The 26,061-nt window shown below is 44.5% G+C and overlaps 1 pseudogene; it reads right to left on the bottom strand.

Annotated features, from left to right (window-relative positions):
• Nucleotides 1-6,325: 6,325 nt before the first annotated feature.
• Nucleotides 6,326-6,444, bottom strand: LOC134912713 (5S ribosomal RNA; annotated as a pseudogene).
• Between the last annotated feature and the right edge of the window lie 19,617 nt (nucleotides 6,445-26,061).

Raw genomic sequence — 26,061 nt, forward strand, 5'->3', positions numbered from 1 at the left:
GTCCTGCTGGAAAGCAGAAGGAACAATTCCCTTTCTCTCTACATTTTTCTATATAAACTCACACTTACCAGATCTGAGAGCTGTTTATACAAGTATCTTGGGAACATAATGTTTCCCCTTTCTTTGAATTGAGTTTTTTCTACCATAATTTCCTAGCAGATTATAAACTCTTGAATAATTTGCTGAATCAAAATGCCTATGGTGACACCACTGTTATACATCTAAACAGAAGGTGGATTAACATCAAATTAGGCAACAAACCTTTTCTATTCTTCACTATATTAGTAATTACTCTATTCTCCATTATACTAGTAATTACTTAGGTGTTATAATTATCTCATGGGATACCACTTTGTAGGAGGGAAGAGCTATCTACTTTTTGTCTGTAGATATATGTTAGGCTACCCCCGCTAATATACTGAGAAACGTTTCACCTGGGCAGTATTTACTGTTTCTTACATATATATTTATATAAATATTTTATGTAATTTTTTGTTTGTCACACTATATTTTAGAGGAATCTTAATAAAAGTTAAATTTTAATGTCTACTAATTTTCAATAAGAGTGCCCCAGCACAGAGTCTCTTTTTTCTTCTATTTTTTCACCTTTCTATCATAGCCAGCATTAACTTTTGTAGATACATTAGCTCTTCTGTGGAATCAGACCAGAAGGGCTAGCCGTTGCTCCCCACTTGCATCAATGAGTCTTGGGCACCCATGATCCCATCGCCTGTATACTGGTTTTCGCTCCTTTGACCACTTTGATAGTTACTACCCACTGCATATTAGGAACACCCCACAAGACCTGCCATTATGTAAATGTTCGTCTAGCCATCACAATCTGGTCTTGGTCAATTTGTTAAGATTCTTATACTTGCCAATTTGTCAAGCTTCCAACATATTAACTTCAAGAACTAACTGTTCATTTGCTGCCTAATATACAATTTATGCATTCAGTGATGTTTTGCCAAGAGGACATTTTATACAGTACAGCTTGGAAGTGATAGATTTAAATAAATACGTAGTGCATATGCTAAGAGCCTCTATCACTTGGAAAATAACAGCTATGCTACAAAAAGGACCTGATTAGGCCTTTAAGAAGGGCACACTTGTTAGACTTTTTCCACTCAGTTTGAAAGTCAGGTGACAGTATCATTATAGAAGAACATATTGGATACAATTTAGTCTTTTGGCTATCACACATAGTGGGTGAATCCCTTCTACAGTAGCATCACAGGGACCTATTAGTGTTGGTGGATGGTAACAGTACATACCAGATCATGCTGGGTGAACGCCAGAAACAGACAGCGGGTGTCGGGCAAACGCCAGAAACAGACACAGCGGGGACCAGCAGGAGTAAGACCACTGAGAAAGGAGGTAGACAGTTACAGAAAAAGTTAGTTTCCAGTACTCTTAAACCTCCAAGCCTTTATCAGCAGCTGGCTAGAATTGGAATCCCTAGCTGTGTATCTGGATACCGCACAATGGGCCTAATTCAAACCTGATCGCAGCAGCAAACTTTTTCTCTAATGGGCAAAACCATGTGCAGTGCAGGTGGAGAAGATGTAACAAGTGCAGAGCGTATTAGATTTGGGTGGGGTGTGTTCAAATGGAAATCTAAATTGCAGTGCAAAAATAAAGCAGCCAGTATTTACCCTGCACAGAAACAATATAACCCACCCAAATCTTACTCTTTCTGCACATGTTACATCTGACTCACCTGCAGTGCAGCATGGTTTTGCCCATTAGAGAAAGATTTTGCTTTTGCTATCAGGTCTGAATTAGGCCCAATATCAACAAAAGAGCTTTAAACGTTCTGTCTAATCTTTTTTCTTCACACGTATTGCATTCAATCACATAGTTATTAAGTCTGAAGCGCCCTGCATCTTTCTCATTGTTATTAAAATTCATACGGAACAGCGGTTATAGATATATCCATCTTTAACGTGACTTTTTCTTATGTTCTAGTAAGTGGTCATCTTCTGATCATATTTACCAACAAACCAAAAATCCTTTAGATTTTGATAAGAGTACTAGGGCCAGGGGCAAATGCAAGAATTCTGGAGGGGGGGTTTCCACGTGTTTTATTTTAGAATGATTGTCACCAGCCCATGAAGGATGCATAATTAGCATGTAACAAGCTATAGTCTGACCCCACTACCCCAACCAAAGTGCATTTTATATAATACAGTACTTTAGCCATCTGCATACCTACACAAATGGTAATATTACACCGGCTGCTAACTGTTGCCTGCAATACCATACCCTCCAACATGGAGCCTAATTCAGAGCTGTTTGCTGTGCTGCAAATTACACTGTCCTGCGATCAGATAGTCGCTGCCAAGGGGGAGACAAAATGTGCCCCGTGCAAGTGTGCGATTGCATGTGTATTCTATGTGAAAATTCCCCTCAGTCAGCGGACAGCTGCAAAACCGTTCGCATCGCACTCAGCATCTAATGTTTTTCCCATTCTGTGCAGTCTGTGCAGTGTGTGCGTAGCTCAATACTTACTCCTCTAGTGCGAATAAATCAGGCTGTTCGGGTTCAGAGCTGACGTCACACACCCTCCCTGAAAACGCCTGGGAATGCCTGCGTTTTTCCCGATACTCCCTGAAAATGGACAGTTACCACCCACAAACGTCCTCTTCTTGTCAATCACCTTGCGAACAGCCATACAATCAAAATTTTCGCACCATCCTGTCCTGTTGTTTAGCAATGCATGTGCGCATTGCGGTGCATATACATGCGCAGTAGTTCGATAACTACTGTGAAAATGCACAGCAGCAATCAGGTCTGAATTGGGCCCATGACTCATTTCATTCTCTACAAAATGCTCTGTTTCTGGACTTCCCTCTTAAGTTATGCTTGCTGTCACTTGTGTTTAACTAGTTAATTGATGAGATAGATGTTTCACCAGAGGTAACAGCAATTATAAATTAAGAGAAGTCCAGGAGCAGAGCATTTTGTACCTAACGGAACGGGTCATGTTGGAGGGTCTGCAATACTGCAGTAGGGCTATAACGAGGTGTGTGAGCCAAGTTACACCACCGAAAGTGCAAAGCAACTTGCTGAAGAGAGATATACATAGTGCCCATCCTAGTGATCCTGGACTGGGTTCTGTGATATTATAGCATCAAATGCCAACCCGTAGTGCCTCTGTGCCCTGCTATGGCACTGTACTGCAGCAAGAGTGTCTTGCAAGTTAAACATGATAAGAGATTTATTTATTTTTGTGTAATCTATTTTTTGTGCTCCATATTTTAAAATTCACATACTGTAATTAAGAATTGTTTTAATGTGGAAATCAAAAGCAAGATAGTGCAGTGCCAGTGTAACTCCAAATATGCCAACTTAAAATCACATCAGCAGAGGCTGTTAGTGTTCATTTTGCATATTACATGATGGAACATGGATGGATTCATAAAATCTTTGTAACATTTGTTATAGCTGAAGCTTAGAACACCAGCTTATGAAATAGCTAGCTGAAATGCACCAGATAATACTGTATTAATTTCATTTCCTTGCTACAAATGTTCAGAAATCGTTCCATATGAAACATAAAAAACCTCTGTCCTGTTACCATGCCTCTTAGGAAGCGTAATCTTACAGCCTTGAACTTTTCAAGTCTTCCAAACCATGGCATGTCAGTTACCCAATTCAGGTAACCTAAAAAATAAATAAAGAGTTCTGCAGCTGGCACTCTCTTAGTGGTTTACAAAAAAAAATGTGTGTTTCATTTAAACTGTAAGAACAAAGGCGAGTTGCAAGACATTGCAGAGTAATATACATTGACATGTAACTACGTTTTATAATGTGATGCAGGTGCCTTGTATATTAAACGGTTTATGCTCTGGTCACAAACATCATTAAAGACTCATTATATAAAAAATTATTTATTTTTGAAAAACATATACCTTTTTACAATATTCTTCTAAATGAGAAGCGGAAAGTACTCAATTCCCCCTTTTTTAACTTAACTATAAGTTGTTGATGGTACTTTACCAACTGCAAATTATGTGCTGTAGTGCTGAAATTCTAGTTTTGTACAAATTTACCTCTGTGAGTGCCATATGTATATACAGTATAGGTGATGGCATTATTTAATATACACCTCCTTTGTGTTATTATTTGCTAGACTGTGAGTTCAGGTGGAAAGGTGCATAGTAGAAAAGGTAAAGTCACTTAAAGGTTCTGCATCATTTTATAATACCTCAAATGCCGGGTTCTTAATAAATAAGTATTTTATTTTATTCTTAAAATATTCAGTACAGCAAGGAAGAATCACATCTGATCGCATTTGTCACATTTATGAACTTGCTCCCTATAGATATTTTGTCCCTCAACACTGTGGGCCAAATGTAATAGAGTGAGAGTTTCAGAAAGTGAGAGATTTGGTAAGGTTTTTCTTTTTTTTTCTTTTTAAAGTGGCAATCATTTACACTGCAAAACCAGGTTGATCTTACTGTGTAAATGATTGCCACTTTAAAAAAAACCTGCAAAACCTTACCAAATCTCTCACTCTTTGAAATTCTCACTCAATTACATTTGGCCCAATATCTTGTTTTTCATGTGGACTCAGTATACGGGCGACATATCACTGCACCTATTAGCTGATTCTGATTTGGGAGTAAAATGAAAAAAAGAGCATGTGACTTTGCACCTTGGCAAATCAATGGCTAATAAAGCTGTCCAGTATTTGTGGGCTACATGCAAAAGCAGACAGTATTTACCCGGCATGCAAAACAATAAATGTATTTGCACTCCTTATACTGAAACATGGTTTGTCCCGCACAGTTACTTGCTCTCTATGATTTGCTCTCAACTCAGAATCAGCCCCCTACTGTAGCTTACATACCTTCCAGCATACCCCAATATGCCCTGCTCCACGAAAGAGCAACATTTATTAACCCTTTGTTTGACACAGCAATGGCCACTGATCTCGCCCACATGCCAAGCTGTATGAACAAATGCAATAAGCAAGACATGAGGAAACAACATGTACTTCAGACCTGGAGTTTTACATCTTGAGGAATGGCGATGATTGCATATTGAAGTCAGGCATACCTTAACAAAGAAATGTCCACAACATTAGTTGTTACATTGGAGCCTACAGGTAATGCAATATAACTTGGCATAACAAACAATATACAGATGTCTCCTCCTCCTACACCTATCATTTTAGAAAAGTACTTTAGAAAAACAAAGACCATTCACATATATTAAAATATAATATACATTAATACCCTCTCACTGGAAAGACCTAGATGCTCCCTCCATGCAGTTGATTATCAGTAAAGCTGACCATACTGTAAGATAAAACTCACCATTAGACAGACAGACCAATTACCTAACATTGCTATACACTGTCAAATAAGTGGCCTGTCTGTGTGATGGTGAGTACATACATTGTCACCAATTACTGTATCAGTCAGGCATGCTGAAAGATTCAGACAGAGTTTTATTTGCTGATCGGGCCATAATCTGTGCAGTTATCAAGCAGATGAGCTGGTAATTAGCTGGTCTGATAATTGCACAGTGTATGACCACCTTAACACACGGCAGCTAGTTGTAAAGGTGAAAATGACAACTTGCTTCAATAATATATCAAAGATATGATACTTTTCCAATAAACCATCCTTCCAAAGTTATTGACCCAAGTACTGTCAACCATTTGCTCTAAATCCCTATATAAAAATGACTACCATTATTCCTGTTATATACAGTAAGTAGTCTTTGTCTAGATAGGCTATTATTTTCAGAGAAGAGGATAAGTCCAGTCCAACCATGGAAGAAGTATAAGTAGTGTATATGTATTAAACCAATATTAAAACTGTGAATATTAATTGTAAACAGTATCCAATTGGTGGTGCTCCAAAATAATTTTGTAGATTACACTACAAGTGTGGTTAAGAGCAAAGACAAAAATGACCTTTTTTGGAGCACTCTTGAATTCATTATGTAAATAAGTAAATAAATAAATAGTAAATTAGTAAATGTGTAAACATAGATGAAGTATAAAATATAATCTTTAATGAATTACCATAAAACAATTATTATACACATATGGTGAACATCAATCTTGTTCACCTTTAAACATCTTGATTGCCTGTTAATAAATAAAGGTCAAGAAACCAAGTAATCAGTGAAAATCTAGGTTCTGGGTATAGGATTCCTGTGTGGTTTAAATCAAATAAAGAAATCTGGATTCTCACTGAGGGGGTGGGATGCTGATTAATGGATCCAAAATCTGTGAAGTTAGTAAGTATAGAGGAAGCCAGAGAAGGGCTAAAAATATAATGTCTAAAGGATTTTCACCTGACTGAAGTGCCCACAGTACCTAGTATTCCCAGGTGGTCTCCCATCCAAATACTGACCAGACCAATCCCTGCTTAGCTTCTGAGATTTGACAAGATCGGGCGAATTCAGGATAGTATAGCCGTGGGCAAGTCTTAAGGAGGATTGAAAAGAAATAGAACTCATTTCTGCTTTCTGTACTTAGTATGGGCTAAATGATGTTGCATTCAGGCAATGCAAGAGTGGCCACAATGGGGGTCATTCTGAGTTGTTCGCTCGTTGCCGATTTTCGCTATATTGCGATTAGTCGCTTACTGCGCATGCGCAAGGTTCGCAGAGCGCATGCGCTTAGTTATTTTACACAAAAGTTAGGTATTTTACTCATGGCATGACGAGGATTTTTCATCGTTCTGGTGATCGTACTGTGATTGACAGGAAGTGGGTGTTTCTGGGCAGAAACTTGCCGTTTTCTGGGCGTGTGCGGGAGTGTCTGAAGAAACGGGGGAGTGTCTGGGCGAACGCTGGGTGTGTTTGTGACGTCAAACCAGGAACGAAACTGACTGAACTGATCGCAATGGCTGAGTAAGTCTGGAGCTACTCAGAAACTGCTAAGAAATTTCTATTCGCAATTCTGCTAATCTTTTATTCGCAATTCTGCTAAGCTAAGATACACTCCCAGAGGGTGGAGGCTTAGCATGTGCAATGCTGCTAAAAGAAGCTAGCGAGCGAATATCTTTCCAGATGAGAGAGTGTTTGAAAAAGGTACATAGAAAAGAATCATGGCTTTTGAAGTTTTAGTATTACTTCTACCGTCTAGTGGTTTTGTCAGTACATTGAACCACAGGTGAGAGGGTACTACTAATACCAGCCATAATGAAAGAAGTAAAAACATGTCTGCTGTCTGTTATAACAGGATAAGGTCAAATATTGGCAATATTGAACCTAGACCATAAATCCCTCACACAAATTAGAGAGTGTTGATATAGGAATTTGGGTTAGGAAGGATGTAAAAGAGATACAATATAAACAAATTTGGAAAAATGGATCAAAAAGCAATGGTCACTCAAAAGTATTATACAGTATATGTATAAGATATAAGTTTGAATACATATAAAGTGCAAATCTCTATAGGCACGGCTGGAACAAATTATGTATGAAGCTGGAAAATCCTAGTGTCATATAAATAGGAAATTAAAATTTCCCTGTCATAAAATATGGCAAGGTGCATTGGTGTACCTTGTGATGCTAAAGGTCGTCTGCTTTTTAACATACAGCTACATGAACTCCAGGATTGTCCAAAAAAAGTTTTAATATATCAAGCTGAAGTGCTTTATACAGAATGCCACACTTGTAGCTCACCAGAGATCCCAACAGCAGACGCTCCCTTCTACCCTTCCTCCACAATGTAACATTAAGTTGTCTTTATCTCTCCCTCACATGCATGATAATTTCATGGCTCTTGTTATGGTACCCAGTCTATAGGTCGTCCACTAATAGTCGCCATGCATTAGGTCAACAGTACTTATGGTCAACATGTTCAAATAGTCGACATCACAAAGATCGACACACATGGTCGACACAACTTTTCAAGGAGTTTTTGCAACTTTTTCATACTCTTCGATCCACGTGGACTACGATTGGAAATAGTAGCCTGAGAGGAGCACAGCGGTACACGGATCCCTGTGGTTTGACAGCGAAAATGACACAAAACAAAAACAAATAAAAAATTGTGTTGACCATTTTTCATGTCTGCCTTTTCATGTCAACCTTTTGTACCTGTCTACCATTTCCATTGCCTGCCTTTTAACTGTTGACCTTTTCACCATGTCGACCTTTGCCTTGTCGATCATATAGGGTCAACCTATTGACTGTCAACCTAATCAGGGTTGCCCTAATGATCCATACCTCTTTGTTATCCCTTATTAACTGACTGATGTACATAAATTAGGGTACGGGTCAGCAGATCTACTGTACATGGAAAAGGTCTACAACTATTAGGTCAACCAATGACAAAAGGTCAACATGGTCAAAAGGATGAAGTATGAAAAGATCGACATGACAAAAGGTTGACACAAAAAAAGGTTGACACAGCATTTTGACTTTGTTTTGGTGTTATTGCCATCAAAGCATGTGGAACCCCAATTAGTTTATCTAGTCTTCTCACATGTCTCGCCAGGCTTACAACAAGGTTACTATTCCCAATCATAGTCCACGTGGATGATAAAGTGTGAAAAACTTGATTAAAGTGTTAAAAAAACTGTATCGACCATGTGAACCTGTTGACCTTTTGTACCTGTGGACCATAAGCACTCTCGATCTTTTACACATTAACCTATTAACTATGTCTACCTTTGTGTCTATGTCGAACTAATGCATGTCGACCATTAGTAGTTGGCCATGGTCGACCTAGAGCCCGGATATCCATAAATTCTACAATATCATTACATTCAAATATTTTTAGTTATAAGGTTTTTATGTTTCACATTTTATATCCATCAAATTGTTATTGCGTTAAAATGTAAGCCTGATAGGTGGTATCTCCACCTTGCAACTTCCATTAGTTTATGGATCTTCTGGTAACGTCCAGGTACCAGATATCACAGGACACCTTCAGAGGTTTCAGAGTCCATTTCTTGGTGGGTTAGAGCTGTTTTGGCAGCACACAAAGGAGCAATAGCATAGCAGGAAGGTGACCGTAATGTTTTGGCTCATTAGATACATAACGTCCATAGTATCATTTTAATTAATGAAATAGTTTATTTGAAAATTGTTAATATTAACTATAAGCTAATGCATAATTGTTTTAGAAAGCAATATATGGAGACATTGTTGTAAGTATGCTCAAGCAGAAATTTCAATATTTTAGTTCAGGATGATTTCACATGGGGGCAGCAGAAATCTCTGAATGGCTTTGGTCATCCTGAAGTTAGAGAATGATTAAAAAAAATATTCATGCATTGTTTGGATCTGTGCTGAAATCGCATAAGAGAATGGAAACCAAGGGGTAAATTTTCAATGCTTTTCAAGCCGCAGCGTCTTCAGTGGTTTTTGCATCTGAATTTAAAGAGGCAATAATATTAAATAAACACCCCTGGTTTTGTATTTAATTTTATTGCTCCTTTAAAACTAGTGATGTGCACCGGAAATTTTTCGGGTTTTGTGTTTTGGTTTTGGATTCGGTTCCGCGGCCGTGTTTTGGATTCGGACGCGTTTTGGCAAAACCTCCCTGAAATTTTTTTGTCGGATTCGGGTGTGTTTTGGATTCGGGTGTTTTTTTACAAAAAACCCTCAAAAACAGTTGAAATCATAGAATTTGGGGGTCATTTTGATCCCATAGTATTATTAACCTCAATAACCATAATTCCACTCATTTTCAGTCTATTCTGAACACCTCACAATATTATTTTTAGTCCTAAAATTTGCACCGAGGTCGCTGGATGGCTAAGCTAAGCGACACAAGTGGCCGACACAAACACCTGGCCCATCTAGGAGTGGCACTACAGTGTCAGGCAGGATGGCACTTCAAAAAAATAGTCCCCAAACAGCACATAATGCAAAGAAAAAAAAGAGGCGCACCAAGGTCGCTGTGTGACTAAGCTAAGCGACACAAGTGGCAGACACAAACACCTGGCCCATCTAGGAGTGGCACTGCAGTGTCAGGCAGGATGGCACTTCAAATAATAGTCCCCAAACAGCACATGATGCAAAGAATAATGAAAGAAAAAAAAGAGGTGCAAGATGGAATTGTCCTTGGGCCCTCCCACCCACCCTTATGTTGTATAAACAGGACATGCACACTTTAACGAACCCATCATTTCAGCGACAGGGTCTGCCACACGACTGTGACTGAAATGACTGGTTGTTTGGGCCCCCACCAAAAAAGAAGCAATCAATCTCTCCTTGCACAAACTGGCTCTACAGAGGCAAGATGTCCACCTCATCATCATCCTCCGATTCCTCACCCCTTTCACTGTGTACATGCCCCTTTTCACAGATTATTAATTCGTCCCCACTGGAATCCACCATCTCAGGTCCCTGTGTACTTTCTGGAGGCAATTGCTGGTGAATGTCTCCACGGAGGAATTGATTATAATTCATTTTGATGAACATCATCTTCTCCACATTTTCTGGAAGTAACCTCGTACGCCGATTGCCGACAAGGTGAGCGGCTGCACTAAACACTCTTTCGGAGTACACACTGGAGGGGGGGCAACTTGGGTAAAATAAAGCCAGTTTCTGCAGGGGCCTCCAAATTGCCTCTTTTTCCTGCCAGTATACGTACGGACTGTCTGACATGCCTACTTGGATGCGGTCACTCATATAATCCTCGACCATTCTTTCAATGGTGAGAGAATCATATGCAGTGACAGTAGACGACATGTCAGTAATCGTTGGCAGGTCCTTCAGTCCGGACCAAATGTCAGCACTCGCTCCAGACTGCCCTGCATCACCACCAGTGGGTGGGCTCGGAATTCTTAGCCTTTTCCTCGCACTCCAGTTGCGGGAGAATGTGAAGGAGGAGCTGCTCACGGGTCACGTTCCGCTTGACTTGACAATTTTTTTCACCAGCAGGTCTTTGAACCTCTGCAGACTTGTGTCTGCCGGAAAGAGAGATACAATGTAGGTTTTAAATCTAGGATCGAGCACGGTGGCCAAAATGTAGTGCTCTGATTTCAACAGATTGACCACCCGTAAATCCTGGTTAAGCGAATTAAGGGCTCCATCCACAAGTCCCACATGCCTAGCGGAATCGCTCTGTTTTAGATCCTACTTCAATGTCTCCAGCTTCTTCTGCAAAAGCCTGATGAGGGGAATGACCTGACTCAGGCTGGCAGTGTCTGAACTGACTTCACGTGTGGCAAGTTCCAAGGGTTGCAGAACCTTGCACAACGTTTAAATAATTCTCCACTGCGCTTGAGTCAGGTGCATTCCCCCTCCTTTACCTGTATCGTGGGCAGATGTATAAGCTTGAATGGGCTTTTGCTGCTCCTCCATCCTCTGAAGCATATAGAGGGTTGAATTCCACCTAGTTACCATCTCTTGCTTCAGATGATGGCAGGGCAGGTTCAGGAGTGTTTGGTGGTGCTCCAGTCTTCGGCACGCGGTGGCTGAATGCCGAAAGTGGCCCGCAATTCTTCGGGCCACCGACAGCATCTCTTGTACGCCCCTGTCGTTTTTTAAATAATTCTGCACCACCAAATTCAATGTATGTGCAAAACATGGGATGTGCTGGAATTTGCCCAGATGTAATGCACGCACAATATTGCTGGCATTGTCCGATGTCACAAATCCCCAGGAGAGTCCAATTGGGGTAAGCCATTCTGCGATGATGTTTCTCAGTTTCCGTAAGAGGTTGTCAGCTGTGTGCCTCTTATGGAAAGCGGTGATACAAAGCATAGCCTGCCTAGGAACGAGTTGGCGTTTGCGAGATGGTGCTACTGGTGCCGCCGCTGCTGTTCTTGCTGCGGGAGGCAATACATCTACCCAGTGGGCTGTCACAGTCATATAGTCCTGAGTCTGCCCTGCTCCACATGTCCGTGGTTAAGTGGACATTGGGTACAACTGCATTTTTTAGGACACTGGTGACTCTTTTTCTGAGGTCTGTGTACATTTTCGGTATCGCCTGCCTAGAGAAATGGAACCTAGATGGTATTTGGTACCGGGGACACAGTACCTCAATCAAGTCTCTAGTTGCCTCTGAATTAACGGTGGATACCGGAACCACGTTTCTCACCACCCAGGCTGACAAGACCTGAGTTATCCGCTTTGCAGCAGGATGACTGCTGTGATATTTCATCTTCCTCGCAAAGGACTGTTGGACAGTCAATTGCTTACTGGAAGTAGTACAAGTGGTCTTCCGACTTCCCCTCTGGGATGCCGATCGACTCCCAGCAGCAACAGCAGCGTGTTATGATTCTAATACTCAGGTCTGGGGTGATCTTATATGAAAGGACCTGAATACAAGAACGTAATGCTGGGAAAGGGGAAAGGAATGGGAATAGCCCCTGGCACCCTATCTCCGTTGTCTCGCCCGTGCTGTCAGTACACTCTTGCGAGACTATGGTTGCTTGGGCCCATGGCAGCCGCGTTTTGAAGGGTGGATTACGTCTGCCCAACTCCGATGCCCCCTCAGGACTTAATGAGAGACAAAGAGTGAACCGAGACAGGGTGATAACAAGGGGCCCTCTAACTAAACAACAAGGCAAGGGGCTACTAACAAACCTAAAACTAAAGTATGCGTGGATTACCGCCAGGGAAAAGAACAACCAAAATACTCCACTTGTCCACTCTCCTACACGGCACCGCCGAGTTCCGGAGAGGACCGTGGAAGCGGATACCTCCGCAAATGCTCCAAAACCAGAACACAATATAAAGCGGCCTAGGCCGCAGCACGCGGCAGAGCCGCCACTCACGAAACCAAACAAGATCCTCTAAAGACTGTCACAGGTAAATGAGGACCAGGAGAACTCCTTGGGATGAGATGACAAACACCAAGACTCAGGAACTCAGAGGACTGGAATGACCGGGCACAGCAGACCAGGAACAGACGTTCACCAACATGAGCAACATGCAGGAAACTATCACCAGCGTCTGTGTGAGGCACTGAGAAGGTATTTAGCAGGGAATCCTCCAATCAGAGTCCAGAGCCTGATTACAATGAATGTCGTGCAGCTGCCTTGCTGCACGACCAGAAAACATGTGTGCACAGTTAAATAATCAACCCAGCAACGGGGAACGCGGTCCGTCTGTGGCGTCCTCGTTGCTAGGGTCCCAGCGGCTCGGCGCGCACGGCGTCCTAGCGTTGCTAGGGACCGGCGGCTCAGCGCGCTCCGCGTCCCTAGTTGCTAGGCGCCGGGCAGGGAGGAAGTCCCGGTCCGCGGCACCTAACAGTACCCCCCTTGAGGAGGGGTCAACGAACCCCTAAAGCCAGGTTTCTGAGGAAATTCCTGAAAGAATAATCTCTTGAGTTTAGGGGCATGAAGATCCTTATCCAAGACCCAAGACCTTTCCTCCGGACCATAGCCATTCCAGTGAACCAAAAAATAAAGCCGGCCCCGGGAAACTTTTGAATCTAACACCTTCTCTACCAAGAACTCCTGTTGTCCCTGCACATCCACTGGAGATCTACCCTGGGAGGTCCTCCGAGGAAATCTGCTGGAAGAAACATATTGTTTCAACAGGGAACAATGGAAAGTATTCCCAATTCTGAGAGATCTTGGCAAGCGTAGCCGAAAAGCAACTGGGTTGACCTTCTTAATGATAAGAAACGGTCCAATAAATTTGGGTCCCAGTCTAGCCGAGGGTTGTCGAAGCTTGATGTTGCGAGTTGACAACCATACCTTATCTCCCACCTTAAAAGTGCAAGGACATCGGAGCCTATCAGAAAATTTCTTTTCTCGGAAGGCCGCTTTTCTGAGGGCAAGGTGCACTTTTCTCCAAATTGCTCTGAGATGGGAGGTTAAGGTCAACGAGGAAACTGGAGAATGATGGAAAAAAGAGTTGGCTCTAGGATGAAAACCAATGACTGAAAAGAATGGGGATTCCTTGGTGGAGGAATGACAAGAGTTATTATAAGCAAATTCGGCCAAAGGAAGAAACTCGGACCAATCATTCTGGAGTTTGGCCGAATACAAGCGTAAGTATTGTTTTAATGACTGGTTGACTCGTTCGGTTTGCCCGTTAGACTGTGGATGGTAACCCGATGTTAAAGACAGTTTCATCTTCAAAGAGGCACAAAAACGTTTCCAGAATCGTGCGATGAATTGTGGACCCCGATCAGAGACAACATCGGTGGGCAAACCATGGAGCCTGAACACATGGCGGAGGAACAAAACTGCCAACCCTTGAGCAGAGGGTAATCGGGGAAGAGCAATGAAATGAGCCATTTTACTAAAACGGTCCACTACCACCCAAATGACTCGCAATCCGGCTGAAAGGGGAAGGTCCACCACGAAATCCATGGAAATATGAGACCATGGCCTGAGAGGAACGGCTAAAGGCATAAGTTGCCCGATAGGCAACGAACGAGGAACCTTATGCTGAGCACAAACCTGACAGGAATGGACGAATTCCTTAATGTCTTTAGAAAGACTAGGCCACCACAATGAGCGAGAGACTAACTCCAAGGTCTTAGAGATACCCGGATGCCCCGAGACTTTGTTGTCATGAAACTCAGTTAAAACAGTGCCTCTCAAAAAATTCAGGGACAAAAAGACGACCAGCAGGAGTAAGCCTAGGAGCTTGGTGTTGAAGCTGGTTTAACTGAGTAAATAAATCCTGTGTGAGGCCTGCCCGGATGACTGAAGATGGAACTATGGGGGTAGTAACAGGATTGCTATTGTGAACCGGAAGAAAGCAACGTGACAGGGCATCAGCTTTCGTATTCTTGGAACCAGGCCTGAAGGTGATTATAAACCTGAAACGAGTAAAAAAACAATGCCCAACGTGCCTGCCGAGCATTAAGCCGTTTAGCTGATTCAATATATTGCAGGTTCTTATGGTCAGTAAAAACAGTAATAGTAATCCTAGCTCCCTCCAGCCAATGCCTCCATTCCTCGAAAGCCCATTTTACTGCCAGTAATTCCCGATTACCAACGTCATAGTTGGATTCAGCGGAGGAGAATTTCCTGGATATGAAGGCACAAGGATGTAACTCCTGAGACTCCGGATCTTCCTGAGAAAGGATAGCCCCCACTCCAACCTCTGAGGCATCAACCTCCACAATAAAGGGAAGCTCCGGATTAGGATTTCTGAGGACAGGAGCTGAGACAAAGGCCTGCTTCAAGGCCCGGAAGGCTAACTCAGCTTCAAGCGACCAATTGGAGGGATCTGCTCCTTTTTTAGTCAAAGCTACTATGGGAGCGACCAGGTCAGAAAAAGTATGAATGAACCGCCTATAATAATTAGCAAACCCTAAAAAGCGCTGAATTGCTTTTAAATTAGTGGGTTGCGCCCAATTAAGGATGGCCTGGAGTTTTTTCGGTTCCATGACAAATCCCTTGGGAGAAATAATGTACCCCAAGAAAGACACCTCTGTGATGTGAAAATCACCCTTCTCAAGCTTGGCATATAAATGATTCTCTCGTAATTTTTGAAGAACCAGACGCACCTGGGTAACATGTTGTTCCATAGACTCAGAGTATATCAAAATGTCGTCAAGATAAACGACCACGAACTTCCCAAGGAAGTCACGGAGAACATCGTTAATGAGGTCTTGAAAAACCGCCGGAGCATTTGACAGGCCGAACGGCATCACCAGGTATTCATAGTGACCCGACTGAGTGCTGAAAGCCGTCTTCCACTCATCCCCAGATTTTATTCGGATGAGGTTGTAAACTCCCCTAAAATCAATTTTCGAAAAGATCACGGCGGAGCGTAACTGATCAAAAAGCACTGAAATTAATGGCAAAGGATAGGTGTTTTTCACAGAGATCTTATTCAGAGCCCTAAAATCAATACATGGTCTAAGTGACCCATCTTTTTTCTCAACAAAGAAAAATCCTGCACTCAACGGAGATTTTGAAGGCCTAATAAAACCTTTTTTTAAGGCTTTCCTGAATGTAATTATTCATGGCCGTGGTTTCTGGCCCGGACAGGGCATATAATCTCCCCTTAGGCAAAGTGGCACCTGGTACTAACTCAATTGCACAATCGTAGGACCGATGGGGAGGCAGAATGTCCGCATTGCCTTTGGAGAACACATCGGCAAAATCCTGATATTCCACAGCAATAAGCTCTGGGACGATTGCTGCAACCCAGACTGGATAAGAAATACATTCCTTAACACAAAGAGGACCCCATTGGGAAATCTCCCCGGACCGCCAATCAATGGTTGGATTATGAAAAGCAAGCCAAGGGTGACCCAAAACTACAGGAACTGCCGGACAATGTGTAAGGTAGAATTCTATATCTTCAGAATGTAAGGCTCCTACTGTAAGTAATACTGGAGGTGTGCGGTGAGTAATTATCCCATTGGAAAGCGGACCCCCATCTAACCCGTGCATGGTGATACGTTTATCCAACGGTATCTGTGGAATGCCTAAGGCCTTAGCCCAAGTTAAATCCATAAAATTTCCTGCAGCTCCACTGTCGACAAAGGCCGACACCAATGAACTGAGGCTGCCAAAGGAAATCTTAACAGGGACTAAGAGAGAGTCATTTGAGGAGATAAGCTGCAGACCTAAGTGAACCCCCTCACAATTCACTTGGTCAGAGCGTTTCCCGACTTGTTCGGGCAGTTGCGAGCAATATGTCCCTTACCACCACAGTACAAACAAAGACCAGAACTTAATCTTCTGGTTCTTTCCTCTGGGGACAGCCGGGAGAGACCCATCTGCATGGGCTCCTCGACGTCCTCTGGAAAGGTATAAAACACAAGGACTAGGCCTAACAGTTGTTCCTCTTTTAGCCCTCCGCTCTCGTAGACGATCTATTTTTATAGCAAGCTCCATGAGTTTATCGAGAGTCTCAGGAGCGGGGTACTGGAGGAGACTGTCTTTAATAAGTTCAGATAAACCGAGGCGAAACTGACTGCGCAGGGCCGGGTCATTCCAGCCACAGTCGTTCGACCAGCGGCGAAATTCGGTACAATACACCTCTGCTGGATTTTTACCTTGTTTGAGAGCACGCAGGTGACGCCTCTCTATCTGGGTCATCATACAACAGACCTAATGATTTAAAAAAGGCGTCTACAGATAACAAAGCAGGATCTTCAGCTTTTAAGCCAAACGCCCAGGTCTGTGGATCCCCCTGGAGTAACGACATAATAATCCCAACCCGCTGAGATTCAGTACCAGAGGAACTAGGCCTTAAACGAAAATATAGCTTACAAGCTTCTTTAAAATTAAAAAAATCTTTTCAGTTACCCGAAAAACGGTCGGGTAAATGCATATTTGGTTCTGGGACCACCCTCGGGGAGGCTCGCAAAAGATCTTCCTGCGATCTCACCCGAAGAGAAAGGTCCTGAACCATCTGAGTAAGTTCTTGAATTTGGTTAACTAAAAGCTGACCGGGATTTGGTCCTAACCCTGCCGGATTCATGAAGCCGGTTAACTCTTACCAAAACTGAATGGGAAAAAATTTAAAACCCCCCTTTTTTTTTTTTTAAGTTTTTAGGCCGGTGATAATGTTATGATTCTAATACTCAGGTCTGGGGTGATCTTATATGAAAGGACCTGAATACCAGAACGTAATGCTGGGAAAGAGGAAAGGAATGGGAATAGCCCCTGGCGCCCTATCTCCGTTGTCTCGCCCGTGCTGTCAGTACACTCTTGCGAGACTATGGTTGCTTGGGCCCATGGCAGCCGCGTTTGAAGGGCGGATTACGTCTGCCCAAGTCCGATGCCCCCTCAGGTCTTAATGAGAGACAAAGAGTGAACCGAGACAGGGTGATAACAAGGGACCCTCTAACTAAACAACAAGGCCAGGGGCTACTAACAAAGCAAAAACTAAAGTATGCGCGGATTACCGCCAGCGTAAAGAACAACCAAAATACTCCACCTGTCCACTCTACTACACGGCACCGCCGAGTTCCGGAGAGGACTGTGGAAGCGGATACCTCCGCAAATGCTCCAAAACCAGAACACAATATAAAGCGGCCTAGGCCGCAGCACGCGGCAGAGCCGCCACTCACGAAACCAAACGAGATCCTCTAAAGACTGTCACAGGTAAATGAGGACCAGGAGAACTCCTTGGGATGAGATGACAAACACCAAGACTCAGGAACTCAGAGGACTGGAATGACCGGGCACAGCAGACCAGGAACAGACGTTCACCAACATGAGCAGCATGCAGGAAACTATCACCGGCGTCTGTGTGAGGCACTGAGAAGGTATTTAGCAGGGAATCCTCCAATCAGAGTCCAGAGCCTGATTACAATGAATGTCGTGTAGCTGCCTTGCTGCACGACCAGAAAACATGTGTACACAGTTAAATAATCAACCCAGCAACGGGGAACGCGGTCCATCCGTGGCGTCCCCGTTGCTAGGGTCCCGGCGGCTCGGCGCGCCCGGCGTCCTAGCGTTGCTAGGGACCCGGCGGCTCAGCGCGCTCGGCGTCCCTAGTTGCTAGGCGCCGGGCGGAAGTCCCGGACCGCGGCGCCTAACACAACGCCAGCAGCAGTAGGCGTTACAATCAAGGATGCATCGGAGGAATCCCAGGCAGGAGAGGACTCGTCAGACTTGCCAATGACATGGCCTGCAGGACTATTGGCTTTCCTGTGTAAGGAGGAAATTGACACTGAGGGAGTTGGTGGTGTGGTTTGCAGGAGCTTGGTTACAAGAGGAAGGGATTTAGTTGTCAGTGGACTCCTTCCGCTGTCACCCAAAGTTTTTGAACTTGTCACTGACTTCTGATGAATGCGGTCCAGGTGACGTATAAGGGAGGATGTTCCTAGGTGGTTAATGTCCTTACCCCTACTTATTACAGCTTGACAAAGGCAACACACGGCTTGACACCTGTTGTCCGCATTTGTGTTGAAATAATTCCACACCGAAGAGCTGATTTTTTTTGTATTTTGACCAGGCATGTCAATGGCCATATTCGTCCCACGGACAACAGGTGTCTCCCCGGGTGCCTGACTTAAACAAACCACCTCACCATCAGAATCCTCCTTGTCAATTTCCTCCCCAGCGCCAGCAACACCCATATCCTCATCCTGGTGTACTTCAACACTGACATCTTCAATTTGACTATCAGGAACTGGACTGCAGGTGCTCCTTCCAGCACTTGCAGGGGGCGTGCAAATGGTGGAAGGCGCAAGCTTTTCCCGTCCAGTGTTGGGAAGGTCAGGCATCGCAACCGACACAATTGGACTCTCCTTGGGGATTTGTGATTTAGAAGAACGCACAGTTCTTTGCTGTGCTTTTGCCAGCTTAAGTCTTTTTATTTTTCTAGCGAGAGGATGAGTGCTTCCATCCTCATGTGAATCTGAACCACTAGCCATGAACATAGGCCAGGGCCTCAGCCGTTCCTTGCCACTCCGTGTCGTAAATGGCATATTGGCAAGTTTACGCTTCTCAGACGCTTTTAATTTCGATTTTTGGGTCATTTTACTGAACTTTTGTTTTTTTGGATTTTACATGCTCTCTACTATGACACTGGGCATCGGCCTTGGCAGACGACATTGATGGCATTTCATCGTCTCGGCCATGACTAGTGGCAGCAGCTTCAGCACGAGGTGGAAGTAGATCTTGATCTTTCTTTATTTTACCCTCCACATTTTTGTTCTCCATTTTTTAATGTGTGGAATTATATGCCAGTATCAATAGCAATGGCCTACTACTATATATACTGCGCACAACTGAAATGCACCACAGGTATAGAATGTAGATGGATAGTATACTTGACTACACAGAGGTAGGTACAGCAGTGGCCTTCCGTACCGTACTGCTATATATACTGGTGGTCACTGTGTCAGCAAACTGCACAACTGAAATGCACCACAGGTATAGAATGTAGATGGATAGTATACTTGACGCAGAGGTAGGTACAGCAGTGGCCTTCCGTTCCGTACTGCTATATATACTGGTGGTCACTGTATCAGCAAACTGCAAAACTGAAATGCACCACAGGTATAGAATCTAGATGGATAGTATACTTGACGACACAGAGGTAGGTACAGCAGTGCGCTAACGTACCATGCTGCTATATATACTGCTCACTGTGTCAGCAAACTGCAAAACTAAAATGCACCACAGGTATAGAATGTAGATGGATAGTATACTTGATGACACAGAGGTAGGTACAGCAGTGGCCTTCCGTACCGTACTGCTATATATACTGGTGGTCACTGTGTCAGCAAACTGCACAACTGAAATGCACCACAGGTATAGAATCTAGATGGTTAGTATACTTGATGACACAGAGGTAGGTACAGCAGTGGCCTTCCGTACCGTACTGCTATATATACTGGTGGTCACTGTGTCAGCAAACTGCACAACTGAAATACACCGCAGGTATAGAATCTAGATGGATAGTATAATTAACGACACAGAGGTAGGTACAGCAGTGGCCTCCCATACCGTACTGCTATGTACACTGGTGGTCACTGTCAGCAAACTGCAAAACTAAAATGCACCACAGGTATAGAATGTAGATGGATAGTATACTTGACGACACAGAGGTAGGTACAGCAGTGGCCTTCCGTACCATACTGCTATATATACTGGTGGTCACTGTGTCAGCAAACTGCAAAACTAAAATGCACCACAGGTATAGAATGTAGATGGATAGTATACTTGACGACACAGAGGTAGGTACAGCAGTGGCTTTCCGTACCGTACTGCTATATATTCTGGTGGTCACTGTGTCAGCAAACTGCACAACTGAAATGCACCACAGGTATAGAATCTAGATGGATAGTATACTTGACGAAACAGAGGTAGGTATAGCAGTGGCCTTCCGTACTGTACTGCTATATATACTGGTGGTCATTGTGTCAGCAAACTGCACAACTGAAATGCACCACAGGTATAGAATCTAGATGGATAGTATACTGTACTTGACGACACAGAGGTAGGTACAGCAGTGGCCTTTCCGTACCGTACTGCTATATATACTGGTGGTCTCTGTGTCAGCAAACTGCACAACTGAAATTCACCACAGGTATAGAATGTAGATGGATAGTATACTTGACGACACAGAGGTAGGTACAGCAGTGGCCTTCTGTACCGTAATGCTATATATTATATACTGGTGGTCAGCAAACTGTGCAAAACTGAAATGCACCACAGGTATGGATGGATAGTATACTTGACGACACAGAGGTAGGTACAGCAGTGGCCTTTTGTACCATACTCCTATATATTATATACTGGTGGTCAGCAAAATTATGCACTGTACTGCTACTATATACTACACAATGCAGCAAAGATATGGAGTGTTTTTCAGGCAGACAACGTATACTGTTGGTCACTGGTCAGCAAAACTCTGCACTGTACTCCTCCTATATAATATTATACTGGTGGTCCCCAGTCCCCACAATAAAGCAGTGTGAGCACAGATATATGCAGCACACTGAGCACAGATATGGAGTGTTTTTCAGGCAGACAACGTATACTGGTGGTCACTGTCAGCAAAACTCTGCACTGTACTCCTCCTATATAATACAGCTGCTCCCCAGTCCCCACAATTAAGCAGTGTGAGCACAGATATATGCAGCACACTGAGCACAGATAAGGAGCGATTTTTTTCAGGCAGAGAATGGATAAAACTGGTGGTCACTGATCAGCAAAACTCTGCACTGTACTCCTCCTATATTAATATAAAGCTGCTTCCCAGTCCCCACAATGATATAAGCAAGCACAAATATTTGTATCAACTCAACAATGAATAAACGGAGAGGACGCCAGCCACGTCCTCTCCCTAACATTTCCAATGCACGAGTGAAAATGGCGGTGACGCGCGGCTGCTTATATAGAATTCGAATTTCGCGAGAATCCGAAAGCGGGATGATGACGTTCGGGCGCACTCGGGTTAACCGAGCCATACTGGAGAATCCGAGTATGCCTCGGACCCGTGTAAAATGGGTGAAGTTCGTGGGGGGTTCGGTTTCCGAGGAACCGAACCCGCTCATCACTACTTAATACTTTTGTTGCCTTTTGTTTCTGTTTCCCTGTTTTTAAGCATTAAAATGGATTACACCAAAGGGACATGAGTAGAACCATCTCCTATATACATATGTGGCAACATCAATAATCAGGGAGAAGGAAATTAAGGGGCTGGCCCAGTGGCGTCATGAGGTGGGTGCGGGGGGTGCGGCCCGCACCCGGGTGTCACCCTTCAATAGGGTGACACCAAAACGAGCCGCGCACTCACACGCACCCCCATCCCCTGACATGAGAAACACTGGTCCACGGCTGAGACCATACCCCCTCCTTCCAGGCCCCGCCTCCTAAAGTCCGACACTCTCACCTGTTTAGTGAGATCAGCAGGCAGCGCAGTACAGAGCCGTGCAGGCAGTGCAGTGGCCGACCCTCCCCTTTCCTCCAGAGTCCGGACACTCTCTCCTCACTCGGGTCCTGAGCCTGACACACACAAGCTCCGTCTCCCACACTATACTACAGGAGGAAGGAGCTGCTGGTGATGTGCTGCATGATGCCAGCCAGGTAACTTCTATAAATGCTCCATGATTAGCAGAATCGATTTATGAGGTGTGTGTGTATGAGGCTGAATGTGTTAATGGGCATTGGGATGTAGAAATTGTTGGGTTACTGAGTGTTAGGTGGGGGGGGGGGGAGCTAATTGGGGCTGTGTTAATGTAGTATGGGTGCCACTTGTGACTGTAGTATGAGTGCTGTGTGAGCATAGTATGGGTGCCACTGTGTGAATGTAGTATGGGTGCTATGTGAGAGTAGTATGGGTGCCAATGTGTGAGTGTAGTATGGGTGCTGTGTGAGCATAGTATGGGTGCAGCTGTGTGAGTGTAGTATGGGTGCTGTGTAGTATGGGTGCCGATGTGTGAGTGTAGTATGGGTGCTGCTGTGTGAGTGTAGTATGGGTGCTGTGTGAATGAAGTGTGGGTGCTGTGTAAGAGTAGTATGGGTGCTGTGTAGTATGGGTGCTGTGTGAGCGTAGTATGGGTGCCGGTGTGTGAGTGTAGTATGGGTGCTGTGTAGTATGGGTGCCGATGTGTGAGTGTAGTATGGGTGCTGTGTAGTATGGGTGCTGCTGTGTGAGTGTAGTATGGGTGCTGTGTGAATGAAGTGTGGGTGCTGTGTAAGAGTAGTATGGGTGCTGTGTAGTATGGGTGCTGTGTGAGCGTAGTATGGGTGCCGGTGTGAGTGTAGTATGGGTGCTGTGTGAGCGTAGTATGGGTGCCGATGTGTGAGTGTAGTATGGGTGCTGTGTGAGCGTAGTATGGGTGCCGCTGTGTGAGCGTAGTATGGGTGCCGCTGATTGAGTGTAGTATGGGTGCCGCTGTGTGAGCGTAGTATGGGTGCTGGTGTGTGAGCGTAGTATGGGTGCTGCTGTGTGAGTGTAGTATGGGTGCTGCTGTGAGCGTAGTATGGGTGCTGGTGTGTGAGCGTAGTATGGGTGCTGCTGTGAGCGTAGTATGGGTGCTGCTGTGTGAGTAGTATGGGTGCTGCTGTGTGAGTGTAGTATGGGTGCCGCTGTGAGCGTAGTATGGGTGCTGCTGTGTGAGCGTAGTATGGGTGCTGCTGTGTGAGTGAAGTATGAGTGCTGCTGTGAGCGTAGAGTGGGTGCTGCTGTGTGAGCGTAGTATGGGTGCTGCTGTGTGAGCGTAGTATGGGTGCTGCTGTGTGAGCGTAGTATGGGTGCTGCTGTGTGAGCGTAGTATGGGTGCTGTGTGAGCGTAGAGTGGGTGCTGCTGTGTGAGCGTAGTATGGGTGCTGTGTGAGCGTAGTATGGGTGCTGCTGTGTGAGCGTAGTATGGGTGCTGCTGTGTGAGCGTAGTATGGGTGCTGCTGTGTGAGTGAAGTATGAGTGCTGCTGTGAGCGTAGAGTGGGTGCTGCTGTGAGCGTAGAGTGGGTGCTGCTGTGTGAGCGTAGTATGGGTGCTGCTGTGTGAGCGTAGTATGGGTGCTGTGTGAGTGTAGTATGGGTGCTGCTGTGTGAGCGTAGTATGGGTGCTGTGTGAGCATAGAGTGGGTGCTGCTGTGTGAGCGTAGTATGTGTGTGAGCGTAGTATGGGTGCTGTTTGAGCGTAGTATGGGTGCTGCTGTGTGAGCGTAGTATGGGTGCTGTGTGAGCGTAGTATGGGTGCTGCTGTGTGAGCGTAGTATGTGTGTGAGCGTAGTATGGGTGCTGTGTGAGCGTAGTATGGGTGCTGTGTGAACGTAGTATGGGTGCTGCTGTGTGAGTGTAGTGTGGGTGCTGCTGTGAGGGAAGCTTTATGGGAGCTGAAAGGGTGGGTGGATGAATGTGCTAATGGGTGTTGGGAGGAGGGATTGATAATGAATTGGGGAGAGATGGGGTAATGGATGTACGTGGATGGAGTGCTTCAGTAATGGGTTCTTGGACAGGGATATGTTTGCGGTTGCTGTGTAGGGGAGATTAATCAGTGCCACCACCAAGTACATCTAATGCCACCTCTAAGACACCACATGATACCACATATCCCCACATGTCACCACCAAGATGCCACATTTCACCACAACACCACAATTCACCACATGACACCACATTTCAATACATGATACCCCATATCCCCACATGTCACCACATGACACCACATTTCAATACATGATACCCCATATCCCCACATGTCACCACATGACACCACATTTCAATACATGATACCCCATATCCCCACATGTCACCACATGACACCACATTTCAATACATGATACCCCATATCCCCACATGTCACCACATGACACCACATTTCAATACATGATACCCCATATCCCCACATGACACCACATTTCAATACATGATACCCCATATCCCCACATGTCACCACATGACACCACATTTCAATACATGATACCCCATATCCCCACATGTCACCACATGACACCACATTTCAATACATGATACCCCATATCCCCACATGTCACCACATGTCACCACATGACACCACATTTCAATACATGATACCCCATATCCCCACATGACACCACATGACACCACATTTCAATACATGATACCCCATATCCCCACATGTCACCACATGACACCACATTTCAATACATGATACCCCATATCCCCACATGTCACCACATGACACCACATTTCAATACATGATACCCCATATCCCCACATGTCACCACATGACACCACATTTCAATACATGATACCCCATATCCCCACATGTCACCACATGACACCACATTTCAATACATGATACCCCCATATCCCCACGTCACCACATGACACCACATTTCAATACATGATACCCCATATCCCCACATGTCACCACATGACACCACATTTCAATACATGATACCCCATATCCCCACATGTCACCACATGTCACCACATGACACCACATTTCAATACATGATACCCCATATCCCCACATGTCACCACATGACACCACATTTCAATACATGATACCCCATATCCCCACATGTCACCACATGACACCACATTTCAATACATGATACCCCATATCCCCACATGTCACCACATGTCACCACATGACACCACATTTCAATACATGATACCCCATATCCCCACATGTCACCACATGACACCACATTTCAATACATGACACCCCATATCCCCACATGTCACCACATGACACCACATTTCACCAGCTGAGTTGCGGTTTAGTACGCTGCTCATGTATTCCTATGGGTGCTTGTACTTAGACGCACACGTGCACCCTAGTCGTGATTGACGCAAATATGCCAAACTGAGGGATGATAGTGTGTAGGGGCAGGGCAATTAAAGGAAGGCTCTTGATACAACCCATGATGCAGATCACACCACCACACCACTGGTCATGCCCCCCACATCACTAGTCACATCCCCTGCGGCAGCACACAATAGGCCTTTCATGAATTTCAGCTCCAGGCCCATGTGAACCTTAATCTGGCACTGGCTATGACATCAGTCTTCGTGATGTTACCATGCCCGCCTAGTGTTCACTCTAGGATTTTTTTAGGGCAGGGTGCTGATCACGGGGAGGGCACATTTTTCATTCGTGAGGGCACATTTTTCATTCGTGAGGGCACATTTTTAAGTTAGAAGGGCCAAATCAGGTACATACTATAATGCTTGGTGCTCCCATTCCTATAGGTGAAAGCATGGACAGTGCGCGCCGGAGGCGTGCAGCAAAAATTTAGGGGAGTTGTTTCG

The sequence above is a fragment of the Pseudophryne corroboree genome, chromosome 4 (assembly GCF_028390025.1).
Source record: "Pseudophryne corroboree isolate aPseCor3 chromosome 4, aPseCor3.hap2, whole genome shotgun sequence".
Taxonomy (NCBI): domain Eukaryota; kingdom Metazoa; phylum Chordata; class Amphibia; order Anura; family Myobatrachidae; genus Pseudophryne; species Pseudophryne corroboree.